We start from the raw sequence: 21,634 nt of genomic DNA on the forward strand, positions 1-21,634 counted from the left end.
TGATGTAACTATATCTGAATCATTGTCTGTAGTTAATTGCCTGCAATCGGCTGCCCCTGGAGTTGCCAGAATATCTGTTGCCATGCTGAAAATACCATTCAAAGACTTTGCCTCGGACTTATTGCAGATTGTGAATTGGTCTTTGGAAAAAGCTTGGATTCCAGAAGCTTGGTAAACATCGAAAATTATTTTACTACTTAAAGACCAGAGGAAAGGGTTTGATCTCGACAACATTCGGCCGATTGCTATCACTTCAAATGTAGTTAAGCTTATAGAATGGATAGTCTGCTCTCGTCTCAAGGATCATGTTCTATTCCTCCAAGGCTTTAGCGAGGCTCAGATTGGATTCCGAGAAGGATGCTCGATTTGAAACGCAGACATAGACTCGGAGAGTCGTATTAGGGGTGCCGTGAGGCAAAAAGAGGTTTCAGCTCTAGTTACTTTAGATATTGCCAATACAGCATTTATACAGCATTTAGATACAGCATTTTGTTTCATAAGCTAGCTGATCTACATCCTCCATTATACAACATTGCGTGGATTACGGAATTTTTAAAGGATAGATCATTCTTCTGCACAAAGAATGCATTAAATTGCAACACTTACACTAAGTCAAGAGGTGTACCCAGGGGAGCAGTCCAGTCGCCGTTATTGTTCAATATATTAATACGTGACATTCCTATTCATCCGGCCGTCAAAGTTTATGTGTATGCAGGCAATATAGCTTTTTTTGCTTCTGCCACAAATATTCAAACCCTATATCAATTGTTGCAAGATTATCTAAATGCCCTGGAGGTCAGGCTGGACAGCCTAAGGCTAACTTTAAATGTCAACAAATGTGCCGTCTTAGTATTCTCACAGACATCGCCCGTTAACACTTCCTTGTATTATCAGTCTGTCGTAATCCCGCAGGTTGATTTTAATAAATATTTGGGTGTATTATACGACCCACAGTTAGACTGAAGACCTCAAATTAGAAGCCTTGTGCTTAAAGGTGAACGTGCCCTTGGCCGGCTGATAAGAATCTGCAATAAGAAATATGGTATGCGTCGGGACACTCTGCTCTTGCTTTATACGACCTACGTACGACCAATACTTGAATTCGGCTTCATTCTCTTTTCTAGGTGCCCAAGGTACAAGCTTGAGCCCCTGTTTGTTTTAGAACGACGAGCTCTGCGCCTTTGTTTAGGTCTGCCCAAATCAGTAGCCAATGCATTGCTATACTTGGAAGCTCGGATAAATAATCTAAATTCGCGGTTTCAGCTTCTAACTGTGCGAACATATTTAAGGTCTTTGGAGCCAGTCCCTGGAGGGGCTAACCCCATATTTACTTCGATCCCATTATACTTTTGATAATATTTGGCCTACGTATAAGCTCCCTCAGGTTGTGTTTACTAATTCCCTGCTGTCGAAACTTTCAGTATCAGTAACCTCTGTAGTACAAGTTGATCACCAGCGGCCTGAGACTATAATTTCATTTGATGACACCCTCCCAAGGAATGCTAAGCATTCGCCTGCCAATGTATTAAATGCCCTTGTAGAGGAATACCTAGACAATGTTCCGAGCCATATTGCAATTTTTACAGATGCGTCTCAGCAGGATGAAAAAGCAGCTATTGGCATATACTCTCAGGCTCTTGACTGGAGTTATTCATTTCGGGTCCCAAAATATACGCCAATTTTCGCTGCTGAATTTTTGGCCATTGAGTTGGCCTTGGCTAACATCCCTCGTAGTATTTCTAAGGTTATTTTTCTTTCTGACAGCCTATGCGTGCTGCCATCGCTCGAAAATTCGAAGGACACTCTGCTTTGCCGTTCACTTTATTTTTTCCTTCCTCCTCACATTTAAGATTTGCGTTTTCAATGGATCCCAGGCGACTGTGGTATTACAAATAATGAAAGGGCAGATTTTTTAGCAAAGTCCGCTCTTAGTGGACCTCTTGTTCCATTCATACCTGATACCGTTTACTTAACTTTGGCACGATTTGAAAATTTCCAACGTCTCCATCACCTCAGTAACGAGCCTCTTCTTTCTGCACCAGATTACCAACACCTCAGATGGCCTTGGCGTGGCCGCATGTGTGTTTCAAGGATATGTGAAGCGTCTATGAATTTCTTGCGCTGCAGATTACCAAAACTAAATCTGTATTTATGTCGTTCGGGGCTATCCGCTACTAGCCTCTGTGAGTCTTAATCCATCGATCATTTTTTTCTCTTCTGCCGGAGGTTCGCATCTCTCCGCAAAATTTACTTAGCAACTCCCCTTTCGAGTTAGACATTCCACTAACCATTCCAGTTTTCCGCTCCTTCGGAGCAAGCGTCAAGGGATATGCCTTAAAACCAGTTTGCGATTTCATTCATGATTACATAATTTCAACAGGTAGATTCCTGTGCTAGGTACGATTTCATTACCTTTTCTTTTCCTTTTTATTTCTCCCAAATTCTAGTTAATGATCCATATTTCTCTGAATACTCCAGTCCTTGAACATAATTATTTATAAACTGCAATGCACCCTGGCCAATCCCCCGCCGTGGGTATGTGCCATTTTGTCTCAGGTCACCATCATCGTCATCATCGCAGTGGTTGCTGCTGTTGTCTCTTGAAGTGAAGTGAACTGGGATATCTCGTTCTGAATCCAGTCAAGCAGTGAGGGCGTCGGTTTTGCATTAACCTGGAAGTCCTCAAGGTGTTCGGTGCCTGGTGCTTCTTCGTGGTGAGGCCTTTCCACATTCAGGGCGGTTTTGGTCAGGGTTCAGGCTAGCTTTATAGGATTTTGTAATGTAAAGGTTTCATTACCTTGCGCATAGGCATGTCTTTCACCTCCCCGGGAGGGCGCTCGGCAGATTTGTTCGCCAGCCTGCCGATCGAAAGCTTGCCTCTGTTATCCTTTGCTAAAAATGGTGTCGATGTGATTCCTGTCGCACTCATACCGATAGGTGATGGAATGCTGAAAATGAAAAATCCGAAAACTATTCAGCAGCAACTCAAGAGTCTGACGGATCACTACCTTGATATCTCTGAGGTGCTACCTTCCGGGAGACGAGGTATAGTTTCCAAATCTGCAAACAATAATTGTGTGTAAGATCTGCTACGCTGCAGTTCTTTTACCTCGATTCCTGTCAAAGCCTTTATTCCTGAACAGCTGGCTTGCACTAAGGGTATTGTGCGTGGAGTGGATCCTGCATCTACTGCTCAAGATATTTTGGAGGAATTTCAGGACGCAGGAGCTGGTGTTCTTTCAGTATATCACTGCTCTCGCATGGTGGCCGGGGAGCGTGTTGCTATGGAGTCAGTTATAACAACTTTTGCCGGTCTCATGTGTCCATCTGAGTTAAAAATTTGGCCAATTGTTTATCGCATTGACCTGCTACGTCCTCGCCCCCTTCAATGTATCAACTGTTGGCGATTTGCACAGAGTGGAAGAGCGTGTAAGTCTGCGACAAGATGCAGGGTGAGTGGGGAAGGACACTCTTCTAATAGCTGTACTGCTGCAAAACTCAGCTGTTGTTTATGTAGTAACTAGCACACAGCTGATGACGCCAGTTGTGAGAAATTCAGGAGCAGGCGTTACTAGAATTATAGTAAGAAAATTGTTGCTCTCGAGCAGATGCTTATGCCCTTCTTGATCAGAAAAGACACAATTATGCCAACTGTGTGCGCCCTTCTACTCCAGACTTTGAGGCCACGTTGTCTACTGCAATTGTGAAAACGGTTGAAAAAGCCCTTTCTGTCGTGGTTGACCGCATGCTTACCAGCTTTACTGAAGCCTTGTCTGGTATTGTTGGTAGCCAGTCATCTTGCCCACCTCAACCTGTGCGGACTCCAGCAGCTATTTCATCTCAAACCTGTGCTGAAAGTTTAAATGCAGCTTATCCTCTAGAGCTGGCTCAAGTGCAGCTTATCGACAATGTCCCTGTAAGCATTTCTCGCAAACGTGTTTGCTCTAATGATGTTGAAATGACATTCCCTACTCACAAGCGCCGCGCTTCTACCTCACCCTCTAAGTCCTCCATTTCCCAGACTAAAACTGAAAAAGGGCCTTCCAAAGTTTTACAGCAAACCGATGTGTTAAAAGAGGCTGTTGCGGCCTCAATTTTAGGTAAGTAATCATGGCAGGTGTACAAGTTCTGCAGGGGAATTGTCGCTCTATTGTATCTTCACTTCCAGATTTATATCTTCTCCTTTCAACACATAAGCCAGACATAGTGATTTTGCAAGACTCTTGGCTCTCCCCCGCAAAGTCATTTATCTTAAAGAAATTTCATGTTTTCTGCGCCGATCGTGTAAACGGTAGGGGCGGTGGCTTATTAACTTTGATATCGTCAAGATTCTGTCACGGGGCAAAAAAAAAGCAAAACAATAATGAATCCTGAGTGTGAGATTTTGGCTGTAGATATCACATTGCCGCATTGTGGCCTTGTTACAGTCGCTAACGTCTACTGTCCCACAGGTGTACGTAGCACAGGCTATTTTGACAGATTACTTACAAATTCTAATAGGGTCGTTATTGCAGGCGATTTTAACTGGCATTATACTCTTTGGGATAACTACTCCGACGCATGTGGACAGCTGTTATGGACGGGGATGTCGGCAAATGCTGTGCGATGCTGCAATTTTCGGGCTATAACCTTCATGCGCGGAAATTCGCGATCTGTCATCGATTTATTCTTGGCAGCAGGTGGGATAGGTATAGGAGGATAGTCAACAGTAGACAGTGGTACATCTAGTGACCACTTTCCAATAGCATTTACCTTCATGATGAGCACAACACGAGATAGCACTATTGACCGTAAACTAGTAAACAACGTCAAATATGCAGCTTCGCTACGCTCCTCCCTCAAATCACACCTTTGTTCATGTAGGACCGACAAAGCACGAAAGGTATTTTCCTCAATTGCGAATGCTACTGTAGATTCCCAGTTCACTGTGCGGTCTGCAGTAAACAATAAGTCGACATCACCATGGTGGATTGACGCGTGTGAGAAAGCCTTCCGCCGTAGGAAAGCAGCATGGAGAAGCCTTTCTTATAACCAGAGCCCAGTAAAATGGATACACTACAAATTGTGTTCGGCGTCATTTAAAAGAGCCATAGCGCAGGCAAAGGACGAGTAAAACGAAAATTTAAATACTTATTTGTCAAACCCTAAGCACAGGAACGCTTTGTATCGTTTCATGGAACGAAATAGAAACTCGCACCTTTCTGAGTCATTAAGTTCAGTAGAGTTGTCTCCACAGGAGGCAAAGGATGAGTTGGAACAAATTACACAAGGGCTAGCATTACGTTTTCAGGAGCAGTGCAGAGTTCCCTTGCACGCTCCCATTTCCTGCTCAGACTGTGTTGAGGTTGATAGGTCAGAACTGCTATCTGTGATTTCTTCCATGCAAAACTCGGTTCCAGGTTGGGACGGGGTTACGGTAGGTATGCTCAAAATTTTAGCAAATGACTGCACTCATGATCTCCTGGACCCGGTTAATGAATGTTTAGAATCTGCATGGCTGCCGCACGTCTGGAAAGTGGCGAAAATTATATTGCTCTTGAAAGACCCTGGTAAGGGATTTCATGTTGAAAACATTCAGCCGATAGCTTTGACTTCGAATCTAGTAAAATTAATAGAAAGAATTGTGCATGGCCGCCTCTCAAAGCATATCTCAGAGGTTAATGCTTTCAGTTCTTCCCAGATTGGTTTCTGCAATGGATGCTCAATATGGTCTGCACATGTAGATTTAGAAAGCAGGATTCGTCTTGCAATGTGCAACAAGGAGGTATAAGTGTTAGTGAGGCTCGATATTGCTAAGGCCTATCACAGCATTGAACATTCCATTCTACTAAACAAGTTGTCATTATTACGTTCTCTGTTCTACATTTATGCGTGGATCAGGGAATTTTTGAAAGAACGAGAATTCTTTTGCACTGATGGCTCATATTTATCAGACACCTATGCACAGACAAGAGGGGTGCCTCAGGGCTCTGTGCTCTCCCCACTCCTTTTTAATATATTAATGTGCTATATTCTTGTTCATCCTGATGTCACTGTATATGTATATGCAGATGACATAGCATTCTTCGACGCTGCAAAAGGTATTCATGACCTATATCGTTCATTACAGGCTCACCTAAATGCACTTGAGGTCTGGTTGGACAAAGTTAAATTGGTTTTAAATGTGTCCAAAAGTAGCGTGCTAGTTTTTGAAACCATATCCCCCGTATATGTTTCGTTAAACTACCGCTCAGATGTCATACCTCAAGTGGAATCTGTGCGGTATTTAGGCATTACGTATGATGCTAGTATGGATTGGAGGCCTCACATCAGGAATGTTCGGAAAGGTGAGCGTGCCCTTGGTAGGCTAATACGGATAAGTGACATCCTTTGCTGCTTTTAGAAAGACAGGCGCTGCGCCTCTGCCTAGGGCTTCCACAGTGTCTCTACCACTGTTCTGTACTTGGAGGCCCGCATTCCGGACCTTAGCTCTCGTTTCCGCCTTCTAACTGTCAGATCATTCTTGCAATCATTTGAGGCTACTCCCTGTGTGGCTATACCTATTTTTGTGTCAAACCCCGCCCTCTTTCTCACTCACCAGTGGCCAAGGGTCTGCATGCCTCAGGTGGTTTTCACACAGAGCATTTTAGCAAACATTGGTGTTTACCTTGCTTCTATATGTCCTATTGGTTGCTCAACGTCTTTGTGGATATAAATTATGATTCCATATTTCCATTTAATGTGAAGCACTTACCCTCAAGTCTAATATCCAGTCTCCTATGTGAACACCTTGAAAAGCTCCCTGATCACACTGTAATTGCAACTGATGCGTCTGTGATAGCGCACAAAGCAGCGATTGGAATTTTTTCAGTCTCTTTCCTGGGGGTTTTCGGTGCGTGTCCCGGATTACACACCAATATTTCTAGCAGAGTTTATGGCAATTGGGCTAGCACTACTAAACGTTCCTTGCAGTCAATCAAAAATAATGTTTTATCAGACTCTCTTTCTGTTTTGTTGTCACTGGAGTCAGCACGGGATGCTCTGTTGAGCCGCTCACTAAAGTATTTCATACCGGGGTGGGTGAAAGAAATACTCTTCAGCTGGGTCCCCGGTCACAGCGGTATTTTCCAGAACGAAGCGGCAGATTTCCTGGCTAAATAAGCTCTTGATGCATGTTTTTGTGTACCATCCCTAATATCGCGATATTTGGAATCTCCCGTTTCCAGCGATATCAATACCTAGCCGCTTGATGCAATGATCCTTTGCTATCTACAGCCGAATACCAGCATCTCAATATACTCATGGAAAGTTCGTTCATGTAAATCACGGCAGTGTGAGGTAACGATCACACTCCTGAGATGCAGGATTCCTCGCCTAAATCTTTATTTATGTAGATGCGGGATCAGTCCTACAAACCTGTGTGAGGCTTGCGGTGAGATTGGAAGTATTGATCACTTCCTTCTCGCTTGCCGAAGGTTTTCCCATCAGAGGAGAGTGCTTTTAGAAACTCCAATTGCACGCTCGAGATTTACGTTGTCGGTCCAGCTTCTACTCTCCTTCGGTGCAAGTGCGAAAGGATTTGCGTTGCCTCAAATTTGTCAGTACTTACAAACTACATCACAGCTACGGACAGATTCCCTTGCTAATTGCATTCCAAATTAACAAAATTTCAAATTTCTGCTTCATATTTTTTCTTTCAATAACTTTTGTGATCTTAAATCTTATGTTTTTGTTCAGTTATCAATTACTTTAATGCACTAATTCAGTTTATGTAGGAAATTTGGCAGTCCACACTGAACTCTGGCCAATCCCCCTTCGTGGGTATGTGCCAAATATCAGGGAAGGAGAAGAAGAAGAAGCAACCAATAGCAGCATCCACACTTTCGGATTACTCCAATACAAATTCTTCAGTGCTCATTAATTTTTTTTAGCCAAGAAATCTGCCGCTTCATTCTGGAAAATACCGCTGTGATCGGGGACCCAGATGAACCGTACGTCTTTCACCCATCCCGGTATGGAATACTTTAGTGAGCGGCTCAAAAGAACATCGCGCGCTGTGACAATAAAAGAGACAGAGTCTGATAGAAAATATATTTTCGACTGATTGCAGGGAACGTTTAAAAGTGCAAGCCCGATTGCCACAAACTCTGCTAAAAATATAAGCCCGATTGCCACAAACTCTGCTAAAAATATATATATGTAATCCGGGACGCGCACTGAAAAACTCCAGGAAAGAAACAAAAAATTCCAATCGCTGCCTTCTGCGCGGTCACAGACGCATCAGTAGCAATTACAGTGTGATCAGAGAACTTTTCAAGATGATTAGATAGAAGACTGGATATTAGACTTGAAGGCACATTAGATGGAAATATAGAATAAAAATTGATATCTAGAATTGATGTTGTGTAACCAATAGGAGATATAGAACCGAGGTCCACACCTATGTGATCTGCGAGAAAACAACCTGGGACATGCAGAACATTGCCTACTAGTGATTGAGAAAGAATGCCGGGTTGGACACAGAAATAGGTATAGCCACACCGAGAGTAGGCTCAAATTACCGCAAGAATGATCTGAGAGTTAGAAGGCGGAAACTGGATTTAAAGGGGTCATGACAGCTAACAACTGAGCATAAACTTATTACACCATTTCACTCCTAACACTTTAAATTATAAATCTTGGAAATTTGAGCTCATTCCGTGCAGTAGATAGTTTTAAAATTACTCTTTATTATTAATATTGAAATCAGCTTTCTGGTCTGGCAACAATTGTCCACTGACGTATTCGCGGTGACGGCTGCGCTCTTGCGTGCACGCCGTGGGTGGTGGTCACTGAGCTTTTGTTCTTCAGCAAAAATAATTTAATTACATGTCCTTTTTTTAGAAAAGCCTTCACTGTAATATGCTACCTTAGTGATCCTCGGACTGTTTTGGGCTTCGTCTAGAAATTGCCGGAAGGCCGAAATTGACGGGCTCATGCTGTACAGTTTATGCGTACAATCATAAGCGTGTTATTCTTACATTATGAGAGTTAGCTTGTTTTAGCAACAAGCGCTCCAGCATATCAAAAGGCATTTGTCCAACATTTCCTTCGGCCGTGTACATACGCCGCAAAAGGGGGGAGGGGTTAGCGTTATGTTCCTGATTAGCGAGCTGTTGCGGTCGCTGTTTAGGTCCAAAAACTAAGAATAAATCTCAAACAAGCATACTTTGACGCCTGAGCGTACCTTGCGACATTAGAGGAGCAGACAAAACTTTTGAGCGAAGCGGTACCTCTTGACTTGATATTATGCACATATTAGTCAGACTTAATTATTTTCGGTTGGTAAAACATTTTTGCAAGACTGTATATTCAGTCTGGCCACGGCCAGGGCATGAAAGCATGTGCCGCCGCTTCAGTCCCGTCATCGCAAACCCAACGTGATTCGAATGCGCTTCACTGCATGCCCGCACCGAACACGAGCCTCCCAGTCGCCGCCGTCTCCGTCTCGCCTTCCCCGCAGCCACGCGCGCGACTGCGACCGACTCCCGAGCCTTACCTTGCGTTTTTCTAGTGCTTCTCCAGCAAATGACTCGTGAATGCTCCAAAGTAAATATATATGACTTGGTATTTAGTGTGTGAACCCTAAAATTCTTCAGGAATGCGCTCATTCGCGGATTATTACTCAACGTGTTTGTTTACATATTTTGCAATGACTGGATGTATGTTGGTCGTTCGCGTGGCATAAAATGCAAACCTAGCAATACCAAACCTATCCACTTCTTTTCGCACCTGTTGCACCTTGATTTCTTCACAAACTACAACTGCGCTGCAAGAAGCGCCGTGGATGCTACGCCCCTGCCTGCGCCGGGTGTACACAAGCGACGCCGACAGCTGCCGGCTGCGCTCGCTAGACAGGGCCGCATATCGAAGCTTCCTGTTCAATGTGCACTCGCTTTGTGATGTAAGCAGTCGTCGGTTCGGGGTCGCTGCTGCCAAACTACACTCGATGGCCATATTCAACCGTTAAAGCCTGTGAATGCGCGCTCCGTAATCGTCGAAACTATACACCCGAACCCCGCGTACTCGCGCTAGGCCTACTCGTCGCTGAACGAGCCGGCAGTTCGGCGCCGACTACCATTTCTGGCCAAGGTCATGATGATAAGGAATTGAAAAGAACCTTTAGACGGGCTAGATGGTTTTCAGCTTCAGACGGCATACTTAGCGCAAAAAAAACAGACACGCACACGAGAGAAAAGGCGGGACACGGGACAAGCGCTACCTGGATCTAAGGCAAAACATAGAACTCGTAACATGTCTTGACAGCGTCGCACCTGCCGCCAAAGTTCAGATTTCAAGCACCTGCAAACACGCCTGAGTAGTCCTAGTGGCGGTCTCAAAATACCAAACAAGGCACTCACGTCCGGTGGTAGAAGACCCTCTCGAAGGCAGAATGCCGTCTGAAAGTGAAAACCATCTAGCCCGTCTAAAAGTTCTTTTAAACCATTTGTCTGCATCTCAGGGCCCTTTTCTGTGTGAAGTTTCCTCGTCGTCGTCTGTTATGATGAATACGCTCGTGTCGCTCTTAGCTGCATCAACGTGCCGCGCAAGGTACATCGCATTCTGCCTTCGAAAGGGTCTTGTACCAACGGACGTGAGTGCCTTGTTTGGTTTTTGAGACCGCCACTAGGACTACTCAGGCGTGTTTGCAGGTGCTTGAAATGTGAACTTTGGCGGCAGGTGCGACGCTGTCAAAACATGTTACGAGTTCTGTGTTTTGCCTTAGATCCAGGTAGCGCTTGTCCCGTGTCCCGCCTTTTCTCTCGTGTGCGTGTCTGTTTTTTTTGCGCTAAGTATGCCGTCTGAAGATGATAAGGGAGAACATATAAAGTGTAGCTTCTTTTTTTTTCCTTTTTCTAATCGGTTAAGCTACTGACAAGCGCAGCTGTTCAGGCCATTCTCATCGGGTGTTAACTCGCTCGGCCTCCGATCTGACCAAAAGAGATCGAACGACCATACGCTGATCAGTTCCGTCGTCGTCGCAGGGCCTAAAACCTCCCACTACGGTGATAGGCGACCGTTGGCCGTGCTGGCGTCATTGCCGGTGCAATGCAAAAGATCAGTGCGTCGATAAGCTAAGGAATATATAACCATGCAGCCCACTCAATGTGAGCGTGTCTTATGCTGAAGAAAACATGCCTTACTTTATATCGCTTTCGTGCTGTCAAATCTTCATCAAGTACTTCTGCGTGACGTGTCCTTTGATATTGCAGCCTTCATTGCAGACGACGCTCCGCCGCATATCCTTTGTGACGTCACACGAGCATTTCAAAATGGCGGTCGCTCTCGGTGGGAGGAGCTTCCCGGTTCCGAATTCTATGGCATTTTTTTTTAATATGCACCGCACACTAGGCACTAAAACTTTGCGAGTAGAATCACACACCTGTGTATTATTTATAAAAGTATGAAGCGGCAATACATCGAACAACCCTGGCATCACCCCTTTAAGGTACGGAATACAAGCCTCCAAGTTCAGAACAGTGGGAGAGGGGGACTGGTCAAAATCGCTGTGTTAGAGTTGCCAGGATTCAATGTGGAGAACTAAAAGTACTGCGGATACTGGATTAGTGCAATAAAACAATTATTCACTATACAAAAAGCCTAGAATTTCAGATCGTAAAAATGAATGACAGCAAAAAAATTACCTGACAAAGTTTTTGAAGTTTGTAAATTTGTAGCAATTAGCAAAGGAATCTGGCAGTAGATGTGAAGTAGTTATGTAAATAATGATTTTTCTCTCCTCGGTGCGAGGAAAGAAGAAGCGGAATTGGGAAAGTGAATCCAAATTGTGGTATTGGACTTTGTAATGTGAGCTTCTCTGATGAGAAATAAAAGCACTAAACATCGTGAATGTCCCGCTTGAAGGCAACGATATCTAATAAATTTAGTATCATTTAGTAAAAGAGTCCTGCAATATTTTTAAACACATATACCGCAAGCTTTTGCTTCCGATAATAAACTTGAGTGTGGTCATGGGAATAACAGCCACTACTTAAAATAAGCAAATTTTGCGACAAATAATGAGCTATAAAATAATTGTTCATTAAAGCAACTTTCGCTGATTTCATTAAAGGACATTATTCTATGAGGTCAATATTTCATAAGTATCAATTGTCCATTTTCAGTTTCACTTGGCTGGACACCAGCATGATGATAGCATCAGATGAACGCATGCAGCTAGCGGCCACAAAGAAATTTCAGGACAACAGGTCCTGCCTTGAGAAACACTCATCGCCACTGGCCGCACGCACCAGCAAACCGGTGGCTAAATAATGCAGCCAGTGCTGAAATCCGATCGCCGAATAGCCAGTGCCACGGACGCTTGAACTGTGCGGCTTTTTTATCGAGCAACAGGGGCATAAGTGGGTCTGAAATGAATTGTAGATCCTTATAGAATAGAACCTCAGTAGAATTGTGAGAACTCCAGGTAGTAGCCGCTCAAGCAGTAAACATAGCCTTGCAGGGTCGTTGGATACCAAGTGTAGCGTGCGATTAGCATTGCTGCTAAATATATCATGTAACGGCGACATTCGCTTGCTTTGACTGCTCAAACTGTAGGGGATGCCAGTCTGCAGAAACAATTCAAGGATAAAAATGGATCGAAAGCTGTCCTGCATTGCTTGCTTCGCCGCCCTCGTGGCCAGGGGTACGCCGCCGCCCCCCTGTACCATATAAATGTTACACACTAATTGTAATCAGGATTGTGTGCCCGGCAGACCGAACCTGGCGCATAATTTAATATCATTTCTTACCGAGTGGCTTAACTCTTGCTTTCCAGCTTTTCGTGTTTCAGTTAGGCACTTTACGAACGCAAAAAGTGTAATGCAAAAGCTTCAAAACGCTAATGTGCGCTACTTGTCTTCAGTTCTGCGGATGAGACTGCATATACCAGCATTGCGATTGTTCTCAAGTTAGCCACTAGATGGCACCACCTACACGAAATGGCAGCGCCCACGATCAAACGGTATATATATCATTCCTTCTGAGTAAATAGAAGCGTTGCAGTGCGACGTATCAGCAATTTGCAATAGCGATGACAGAGAGATAATTGTACTACTAGCTTCCAAAAGGTATTGAGTGTGCGCCAATACAATTATGGCAGGAAAGCAAAAACTTAGGCCTGAAATCCGGACAAATAGAAGTCCGTGGAAACGAATTCAGTTTTCTCTAGTCCATGTTAACAGCTTATTAAAGTAGCTCATGCCCATAAATTTCTGAATTAATTATTTATTAATTCCGAATTCATTTATAATTCCCAAGGCTCTCAAGTGCGCTTTCTGGTGGGAGATAGGACAGTAAGCATACAGGTTTGCATTCAAAATTTTTTAAAGCGTCGTTAATTTAACGCAGTTTGAAGAAGTGAAAATATATGGTGTTCTACAACCGCAGTATATGCCCAGGTAGCATGCCGTCTTGAAAAAAGCGTCTGCTTTCTCCATCATAATTTAGCTAGAAACTTGAGCGGCTTAGTAGGACGCCTCACTCCCCTTTTAAGTAGCGGGCGACTTCTGCAAACTCCGTTTTTAAAAATATAAATGAAAATATTTAAGCAACAAACTTTACGGTTTATAGGTATGAGGAATCCATGGCTCGCGGTACCGGCTCCATTTAATAGCATTATGCACTCACTAGGTAAAGACTGGGTTTAGTCTTCGACATAAGCAGACGAAATTTGCGCTGCATATGCTCGCTTTTAAAGGTGCCATAATTGAGCCCATTGTCAAAATTGATACGTTATGCAAGTATATACTCGCTTTATTAGTCTTAAAGGGGCGCCGTGACGTTCGCCAGACCACTGATTCCAGCCGGCCGCTATAGTTGTTTACACCTTCCCGATGCCCCAAAGCCCAATCATAACGGCGAAATCGTAGCGCGTAATATTTTAATCCGCTTCAACAGTCCGCGTTTTGGCACCGATGTGAGCGACACACGACGGCGAAGTTAGTTAAAAGATGTGACGGTACCTTCTCTGGGGCGGTGCTTCACTAATTGGTCGGGCACGCACTTTAGATTTTACAATCGAATGTTCTTCAAGTTACTATGCAGAAAACAAATAAATGGTGTTTTTAATTCTGCGTGTGTTCGTGGAGTGCTTGTAAAGATGGGGACTGTAAACTCAGATAAATGCAGTGTTGTCAACAAGCGCGATGGAGCGTCTGCTTGCTGGGATGATGGTGATGGTGGCTTTGCCCTTAGTAGCGGGTCACTGCTGCCTTCTGGCGCGGCGGATGCAAAAATTTAAAAAAAAGAACACAGAAAGAATAAAAGTCTGTCAATACGCTGTCCAGTCTCTACGGTCACAAGCACAAAGGTCACTCCCACAGGCTCCTCAAATCCCAAGGCAGCTGATAGCGTTCAGATTTCGGAGGTCGGCAAAATCGCTGGACAAGCCCAAATCCCGTGGTTGATCGTTTCTGCCGACGCCCCACAGATGGCGCTAGTTGTGTCAAAAAGTTCTGTGTGTGTGTGTGGAGGGGGTGGGGGGAGGGGCTTAGAGATGCCAGTGGCCGGGAGAATAACCCGACGGTGGAAGCTAGCAAAAAACGACTGGAAGATTGGTCGCTTAAAAACAGAGAAGTGACATAATGTTAGTAATGTAGGAACAAAAATTCAATGAATAGAATGATGGTATAGTCAACCAATCTAAAACAATAATTAAGGTATAGGGAGAAAAATGAGCATAATAGATACTGCTACCACCCCGTTTCAAAGGGGACGCTCCTATATTCCATCCATCCATCCATCGCTCGTGAAGCACGTTCGCTTCTCAGCTGTGTGCCTTCGACTTAGCTTGTGTACGTCATTCTCCCGTCGTTGTCTTTCGCACTCGCTCTCGGACTTTCGCACAAGTAGCGCTCGAGTTATCCGTGACAGCAGCAGTGATGGACGGCAGCGGAACACCAAAACGGCGACGCAGATTTGCTGACCGTCGGGTCCACCTCGTCGACACCCCGCAATTGGGTTGGAAAAAATTATCAGCATGGAACCGTGAACGATGTATGGGCACTACACTTAGATGGCAAAGATGGTTTGGAGCAGCATTTGGTGGGCCAGGCTAACTTTGAGCAGACCAAGGAAGCAGGCGAAGAAGCCAGCTGTGCATCGCAGCTTCGTTACCATGGCAACCACACTGCCAAAAAGTGCGGCTGCAGGTTGGGTTGCACAGGCAACCATGGCGGATAGCCTCGGACACGTCCGCAGAAAGCTGCGTTCCTGATAGGTTCCGCCCGAGTCGAGCGCTGGGCGAGCGAAATTGGAGAGGGGCTCGCTCTCGCATCAGCTCAGACGCGCGGTTTTTTTTTTTTTCTCTTCTATTTAAAATTTTATAAACCGAATAATTCTCATTTCCGTGCGCCGATTTTTGTAATTCCTTTTTTTTTTTTACTGACATCGGCACGGTGCAAAGAACCTAGAGGTTGGCTGGAGTTAACAGCCTTACGCATGTCACTGTGCACCTTTAAGTTGCTCTAACAGTTCATTTTTGTAGCCAGACTTAGATTTCTCTTGCTTACTTGATAGCATAAATTACCACCCAGAGTCAATGACAGTTGTGGTCTGACTACGATTTGTAATGTCTGATGCATTGTAGTTGTATTTTTATGAAATATTATAAGTTGATTCAATAGTTAAAACGATGTAAAAATATAATAGACAGTTTGGTAGAATTTTTGTTCCTCAGATAAATATATTTTACCCTGACCTCCTTTTTATCTACCTCGGCAAGATTTAGAAAATTACATTTTCTTCATCGAAGTGTCTAAAGATACGTCCGACGTACCCATTCGATTCTCGTAAAGATACGGCGGACGTCGATATAAAGACTCATCGCTTTATGCGCGTAGAACGCGTATGTCCGCATTCCGCTTGCTACGTGAATGAATCTATCCTCTATGATATCAGCTAGCAGCGACTCTCGATGAGATGCTAGGAAGAGTTCGACCATTCTAACATAGATCACGGTCTTCACTCAGGATTGTGTACGGCAAGCATCGCTTGTCACGCACATAGCTACAGGCACTGCAACGTACTGCAGCAGCTTCACCAGCTGGCACCGAGATACGCACATTCACTAGCAGCTTTCGCTTCGCACTAAACTATCATCTCGATCTGCCCGTAATGCAAACGAACTATTTCTAGCATTTACGCTGTCTTAGATCCCGCACTGACCTCCGAAGATCGAGTGCCAGCGCAACACACAAACCTCGCCGTGCAGAACATTCGGCCGTCCGAAGTATATATACACGCTGTATGCGAAATGCCATATAGTCACGTGGTGGTGACAATGCCGATGACACAAATAATGAGCCTTGGAGTGCAGGGAAGAAACTCTTTATTGGGCTGACTTGCACCCGCAAAAGTACTAAGCAACTCGGCGGCGGCGATAACAACAAACGTGCCCGTCGCACTCGTCAACGCTCAATTTAAAGGCTGCTCAGAACAATCTAGATAACGTCTCAAAACTGCTACCAGCACAACCTGGAACATTGTAGAAACATACGCGAGTGATCGGAATCTTCGAGACAAATCTCGGCGCATTTTGCGCCACAACGAAACTGATAAAGGTGTGTCTCGCGGCATCGAGCATTAACAAACAAAGAATAGAGAACTGATACGCAATCCAGAATCAAAGTGATAAGGCCGCATGCCGTGCGGCTGCCAAAAAACAAGTACAGCTTTGTAGGTTTCGCGGCAGTATGCTCGTTCCTCACATGCAGACAAAGGAAATATTATGTTGCTAGTTAAATCCTTCCTTTAGATTCTATCTCAGAGCCGTGGCAAAAAACATGCCGAATCTACTATTATTGAAGGACTTTATCTACTAGAAGCCTAAGCTGCAACAGTGGCGAGCTGCGCGTCGACTCGTCGAGGCGAAGACCCGCTGCACCGCAACACATGAGTGTACAACCGGAAAGCCAGAAGCGCGAATGACCCGCTTCCTTACGAACCGCAATCTTCTTTGGTGCTATAGCCTTGCTACAACAGGCAGCCAAGATATTGGACGCTTCATTTGAGTCCTAAATAAAATGCATTACTACTACTACTTTAGGGGAAGACCAGACAAGTGCTGAGCCTGCATCTTTTTCTCGTCGTTGAATTTTACGAACATGTAGTTTAAACACCCACATGCTCGACGTTAGCGTGACCCGTCTGAATGGCCTCAGCTTTGAAACGAGCTGGAGATATGCATGCGTCGCCGGATTTCGGTACGCGGTAGAAAATGTGCGCTGCACATTTCGTATCAGAAGCTGACTCCTGGAATTTTGCAGAGGGTGCCATGCAGCGATCGCTGCTACAACCACGCATCCGTGTTCCCACAGCTGGCCTGCCCTGAGGCGCTTAAATGCTCCACTGTGGATGTACAATGATCTCATAGAGGACGGATTTTCATAATATTCACAACTCAATGTTTTAGGTGTGGTCAGTAGCGTTAAGTTCAAACTGTTCGCCTTTCAAGTCCGCGGCCATCGCTGGACCGGCGGAGCTACTTTCCACGCTACATCGCTGTCTTGCTAAAAAGCCTACCTAAGCGGAATTTTACATTCAGCTGCTTTTTGTGGGCCCCGTAATGGAAAGCAACGCCTTCAGAAACGCACTAAACGTTCAAAAATGTCTTATATTTAACATTCTCACTCCAGGCTGTCTTCAAGAAACAAAGCAGGCTGGCACTGATAAAACAGTTGAATACTCCAGTTGAAACCAAACACTGGCAGGTCCTTAGAGATCTGTAGAATCGCCTTCACGGTTCTTAACATTATGCTAGAATTTGGAAAAGGTCACTTTTCGATCGCTGGGACGTTAGACCCACATCACAGCGCTGTCACGTGAATAAGGACCACACGAGACCGAAAGCTTATCTCGTATAACATAGCTAACCAAGCTATACCTTACAGCGTTGTGTTGATTGTTATGGTGCATAAGCGACTAATGCTGAAATGTGCCAAGAACAAGGTTTAATGTATTTATTTTGTGTGTAATGACTAAAATTTTCTTAATGATGTAGCTTCTTTAGGAACATTGCTTCATTTTAGGAAACCAAAAATGCAGGGGTTTGAATTAGTGCAGTCTCTTAGAATCCTGCTGGGATGGAGAGGGATCTGTTGCAAAATTGCACAAAATGTTTTCCTCTTATTTTCTCGAGTCTGGTGCACATGTAAGATATGGTTTATAGTTAGTTCATCTCCACACTCTTTGCATAATGGTTTGTCCTCTTTCATAAGTATGAAGCTGTGTGTCAAATGTGGGTGTGTCTTTTGTGAAGATGACCCAAAATATATTTCATGATATGTTTTTGATGACTGCATGATTTTCATTCCTCAATGACAGGTTTGACAAAGTGTAGTTTGTTGTTTATTTCAATGTTGTAAAATTCCTGCCATTTCACTCTCAGCTTTCTTTGTACAAGCTCCTTGGTATCTTCATGCAGCATATTCACCCTGTCCCGCTTTCATAAAATGTAGGGCTTCTGACGACAGGAACTCCTTGCAAGTCGTAGAAATAAATGAGACCCACAATCATAAGCTATCTAAGGTATGCATATATGTCCATTGCTCAGTGGAATGGTGTCATCACGCTGTTAGAACATGTCTTGTGGTAACAACAGCCATTGTATGAAGTGGTCCTTTAATGGGATTTGAAGTTTCATCTAACTGCAGGTATTGACAGAGCTCTTGATCATGTTATGTGATGATGCCGCCCTTGCATGCATATAGGTATACATTTCAGAATCTGCAGTGCACCGCTTTACAGTTTTCCGCCAATGTTTGTGCGAAAATGTATTTTTCATGCATGTTAACCAGCATGATTAACAGATGGACCCTGTGCAGAAACCAGTGTGCCACAAAATAAATGTCACGAGGCTACACGAATTGCAGGAGCTGTTAACTCGAGCTTACAAATTATATTTTGAAATATTTTCCGGGACGGTTCAACTCTGAGTAAGAAAGGGTAATCCTAGGCCATGGAGGCATGTTTGTAGTTGGGTTCACGCGAGGCTTACAGAGGTCTATGCCAGGTTGTCTATAAAATAACAGAGCAGCCTAAGACCGTATGCTAATGAGTATGTGTAAGATAACAGAGACATGAATTAAGGAAATAGTGATTAGGTTTGTAGCAAAGGGCATGTAAATTAACGGGAATCCACAGTGGGCTCCGCAGACAAGATCCATTAACGCTGGCGCATCATACCCTTACAGGTTGAGATTAGGTGTCTCCCTAATTTTTTGTCTGCTCAAGGCTTGTCATTTTCTTCGTTCTGCCAGGTGAGGAAAATGATAGCATCGCGAATGCCCGAGACCATCGTTAACAAGGATGCTGACCTCAACAGCGTAAAAAAATATTTCACAAAAGATGGGTTGACAACAGTTGATGCTAAGTGGAAAGACATGAAATTTAAATGCAAAGAATGCAGAGATATGTTGCGAGAAGACCAGTCTGTGGTGTGCGATACCTGTATTCCGTTAGTTTCATCAAATGATTGGCAAAAGTAGATGGGGCTCGTGGTTTTGTGAGAAGTGCAGTGTATTAGCATAGATGCAACCTTGCCCATTACCAATTGGAGTACAATAAGTGCATTGTTTTTTCTTGTAAGATGTTCACGGTTTCCATGCGAACTATATGAAAATATTCTTCCTATGGAATGTTTGCTGATACGTGAATATAATGTGCAATAAAATTGGTGTGTTTTTTGCTATTTAATGTTTCTTGTATACATTAGTTCTGTGAAGGAAATCACAGACTAGAAGGAAATGTAATGGCATGCATTTTGTAACTTGACCCTGTTGTGCTGGCTCAGTAATTAAGAGTGCTTGGCTGCTGAACCCATTGATGCAGATTTGATTCCAGCCGCAGCAGAGCCATTTTAATAGAGGCAAAACAATAGGCTGTCATGCACCATGCGGTGTCCGTGCATGTAAAAGAACCCCAGGTGGTCGAGTATATACCGGAGCCCCCAGCTGTTGCGTCCTTCATAGCCGTAGTTGTTTTGGGATGCTAAACCAGATAACAAGAACATCATATTCTGAGTAAGATGCTGTTCATGGTCCGTTAATCATAGGCAAAATGTCCCATTTTTTTTTTTCTGCGTGGGACAGCAGCTGTTGTACAATTTTATTTTAGCCTTCATGAAGAATACCACACTGGCTCCACATGGCCTTCTGTAGACCCTTGATGTGTATCACAATCACACACCCGATTATGTATTTGTCTAGGGGCACCTGTGCATGCATGGAGGGGACCATTACTTTCAGATTGTCAGAACTGAAATGCATGAGCCGCATCTTTGCCGTTATTCAAGTGCCTGCTATTTGAGCTGTCCAGCATTGATGCAAGTTGCAAAGAACTACAATTAGCAAATTAATCCAAGCAGGAAACCATGAAAAGAAATGCTTCAATTTTATCTTCAACAACTGTTTGAGAACTACAATTAGCCAAATGTTGCACAGTATAGCTGAGAGGTTACAAAATCTAAAAATCAACACACCTACCTGTGGCATGTAGGGTTTCACAACCTAATGGGACATAGTAGCTACGAAGAATACTGTAGTGGAGAGCTCCAGATAAAGTTGATTGCCTGGGCTTTGTACTTTGCGTTAACATCTCGTAGGAAACAAATGCTTTTGCATTTTTCCTCCAACAAAGTGCGGCTACCATCACTGGGATTAAATATCCCAACCTTGGGGCAAGCAGCCGAACGCGCCGCTGAGATATCGCAGCGGGTATTTACGTCCTACACACGTCAACCTTTTCAGCATTACAGCTGTCACATGCATGGTAGATATTCATAGTATTCAACTTTGGACTGACAAGATTAAAAGTGTACCAGTCGTGTTTGTCCTGTATGAAAAAGCAAAAGAAATTGAGGGAATAACGAAAAAAAGAACATAATACATTGAAAAAGCACTAGTCATTAACACATAAACCATATTCGTTCCTTTATTAATGATAAAGTGGCCTTCAACAATAGTAAAAAGCCTGAACATTTAGGAAGGTCCTGTGTCAGGCAGCTAATATTTTACAGAAGCCTGAACCATTTCACCTGTAGTAATGCGCATCTTGGCAGTGTGGGCTGGGTACTTAATTTTCGGTTCACTTCAACATGCGATAACTGTATCATGTGCATTCCCAACAACTTTGTGCAAGGCCAGGTTAAACTATTGCCGTTAATTGATATTTTTGAAGCTTCAAAACGCACAAATGTAAACAATAGGTGTGTACTTTGTAGAAATATCATTTTCCGAGTTTTGAGCTCTGTAGTGCAGTCTGATAGCACTTAATATCATCTGAATGTTGCACAGCGCATGTAAATAAATTCCCACGACGCTTTCTTTACGCGATGTTTTTGGACTTACCACTGCACCTAATAAACACTGACATGCATGTGGAACATTAGCGATCATAAATGGACATATGCTGATGTCCGTCCGGACATCGGCGTAATCATCACAGCACTCTCGTAGCCTCACACAGCCCTCTTGTAGGAAGTAGTACGGACATCACAGCATCTCACAAAAAGCACAAACCGGCGCCTACACCTCCAGTCGTACAGCAAACAGGAATGACGTGATGCTTGGGAGACACGCCGGCGGTACCCAGCTTTTTCAGCGCCGCTTGTGTGTAT

The sequence above is a fragment of the Amblyomma maculatum genome, chromosome 2, assembly GCF_055883805.1.
Source record: "Amblyomma maculatum isolate TAMU_Amacu chromosome 2, ASM5588380v1, whole genome shotgun sequence".
NCBI lineage: Eukaryota > Metazoa > Arthropoda > Arachnida > Ixodida > Ixodidae > Amblyomma > Amblyomma maculatum.